The sequence below is a fragment of the Arachis hypogaea genome, chromosome 13, assembly GCF_003086295.3.
Source record: "Arachis hypogaea cultivar Tifrunner chromosome 13, arahy.Tifrunner.gnm2.J5K5, whole genome shotgun sequence".
Taxonomy (NCBI): Eukaryota; Viridiplantae; Streptophyta; class Magnoliopsida; order Fabales; family Fabaceae; genus Arachis; species Arachis hypogaea.
Genome location: NC_092048.1, coordinates 60538131 through 60540860, shown reverse-complemented (window position 1 = coordinate 60540860; position 2730 = coordinate 60538131). Strand labels below are relative to the sequence as shown.

The window sequence follows — 2730 nt, the reverse complement described above, 5'->3', positions numbered from 1 at the left end:
TGTTCAGAGTTCTCTGTCTGTTGCTGAGTTGATGATGGAAAGGCTTGCTGTTGTTAAACCTGTTTCTTCCACCATTGTTAAAGCCTTGTTGAGGCTTTTGATCCTTCCATGAGAAATTTGGATGATTTCTCCATGATGAGTTATAGATGTTTCCATAAGGTTCACCTAAGTAGTTCACCTCTGCTATTGCAGGGTTCTCAGGATCATAAGCTTCTTCTTCAGGAGAAGCCTCTTGAGTACTGTTGGATGCAGCTTGCATTCCATTCAGACTCTGAGAAATCATATTGACTTGCTGAGTTAATATTTTATTCTGAGCCAATATGGCATTCAGAGTATCAACTTCAAGAACTCCCTTCTTCATAGGCGTCCCATTACTCACAGGATTCCTTTCAAAAGTGTACATGAACTGGTTATTAGCAACCATGTCAATGAGTTCTTGAGCTTCTGCAGGCGTTTTCTTTAGGTGAATGGATCCACCTGCAGAAGTGTCCAGTGACATCTTTGATAGCTCAGATAAACCATCATAGAATATATCCAGGATGGTCCATTCTGAAAGCATGTCAGAAGGACACTTTTTGATCAACTGTTTGTATCTTTCCCAAGCTTCATAGAGGGATTCACCTTCTTTCTGTCTGAAGGTTTGAACATCAGCTTTAAGCTTGCTCAGCTTTTGAGGAGGAAAGTACTTGGCTAAGAAAGCCGTGACTAGCTTATCCCAAGAGTTCAGGCTGTCTTTGGGTTGAGAATCCAACCATAATCTAGCTCTGTCTCTTACAGCAAAAGGGAAAAGCATGAGCCTGTAGACTTCAGGATCTACTCCATTAGTCTTAACAGTATCACATATCTGCAAGAATTCAGTTAAGAACTGAAAGGGATCTTCAGATGGAAGTCCATGAAACTTGCAGTTCTGCTGCATCAGAGAAACTAATTGAGGTTTCAGCTCAAAGTTGTTTGCTCCAATGGTAGGAATGGAGATGCTTCTTCCATGTAAATTGGAATTAGGTGCAGTGAAGTCACCAAGCATCTTCCTTATATTATTATTATTTTCGGCTGCCATCTCCTTTTCCTGTTCGAAAATTTCTGAAAGGTTATCTCTGGATTGTTGTATTTTAGCTTCTCTTAATTTTTTTCTTCAGAGTCCTTTCAGGTTCTGGATCTGCTTTAACAAGAATGTTCTTGTCCTTGCTCCTGCTCATATGACAAAGAAGATGGCACAGAAAAAATAGTAATAATAATATGGATCTTTTATACCACAGTATAGGGATCCTTGTATTAGTAGAAGAAAAGAAGGGAAGAAAATCTGAACTCAGAGAGAGAGGGGGTTCGGATTTTTGGAGAGTTGAAGGAAAGATGTTAGTATATCAATAAACAAATAGAAGAAGATGAGAGGGGGAAGTGAATTTTAGAAAACAATTTTTGAAAAAGAGTTAGTGATTTTTGAAAATAGTTTTTGAAAAAGGTTAGTATTTTTTTCGAAATTTTTTTTTAAATAAAAAATAAAAATAATTAGTTAATAAAAAAGAAATTTTTGAAAAAGAGGGAAGATATTTTCGAAAATTAGAGAGAGAGAGTTAGTTAGGTAGTTTTGAAAAAGTTAAGAAACAAACAAAAAGTTAGTTAGTTAGTTGAAACAAATTTTGAAAATCAATTTTGAAAAGATAAGAAGTTAGGAAGTTAGAAAAGATATTTTGAAAATCAAATTTTTGAAAAAGATAAGATGAGAAGATATTTTTGAAAAGATATGATAGAAATTAGTTTTGAAAAAGATTTGATTTTTAAAATCTCAATTAATGACTTGATTCACAAGAAATCACAAGGTATGATTCTAGAACTTAAAGTTTGAATCTTTCTTAACAAGCAAGTAACAAACTTCAAATTTTTGAATCAAAACATTAATTGATTATGTTATTTTCGAAAATTTGATATAAAAAATAAGAACAATATTTTTGAAAAATATTTTTGAAATTTTCGAAAATAACTAAGAATTTTGAAAAAGATTTGATTTTTGAAAAAGATTTTGAAAAAGATAAGATTTTCAAATTGAAAATTTGATTTGACTCATAAGAAACAATTTGATTTTAAAAACTTTTGAAAAAGTCAACTCAAATTTTCGAATTTGATGAGAGAAAAAGGGAAAGATATTTTTTTTTTATTTTTGAAATTTTTATGAAATCATGAAAATTATGCAATGCATGAAATTTTTAGATCAAAACAATGAATGCATGCAAGAATGCTATGAATGTCAAGATGAACACCAAGAACACCATGAATGTCAAGATGAACATCATAGACACAATTTTGAAAAAATTTTAATGCAAAGAAAACATGCAAGGCACCAAACTTAGAATTCTTTAATGCTTACGCACTAAGAATTCAAGAATGCATATGATAAACATGAAAAGACACAAAACAAAAAAATCATCAAGATCAAACAAGAAGACTTACCAAGAACAACTTGAAGATCATGAAGAACACCATGAATGCATGAAATTTTCGAAAAATGCAAGATGCACATGCCATTGACACCAAACTTATGATATGACTCAAGAATCAAACAAGAAACATGAAATATTTTTTATTTTTGTGATTTTCTAAATTTTTTTGGATTTTTATTTTATATTTTTTTGAAAAATTATTTTGAAAAAGAAAAATAAGGATTCCAAAATTTTTAATATGAATTCCAGGAATCTTATGCTCTAAAGCTCCAATCAAAGGGTCAGGCATGGCTTA

At 31.6% G+C, this 2730-nt stretch overlaps 1 non-coding gene across 1 annotated transcript; it reads left to right on the top strand.

Annotated features, from left to right (window-relative positions):
- Positions 1–553: 553 nt before the first annotated feature.
- LOC112739352 (small nucleolar RNA R71) lies at positions 554–661 on the top strand. The gene has a single exon (XR_003170288.1). It is a non-coding gene; the product is annotated as a small nucleolar RNA R71 (small nucleolar RNA).
- The last annotated feature ends 2069 nt before the right edge of the window (positions 662–2730 follow it).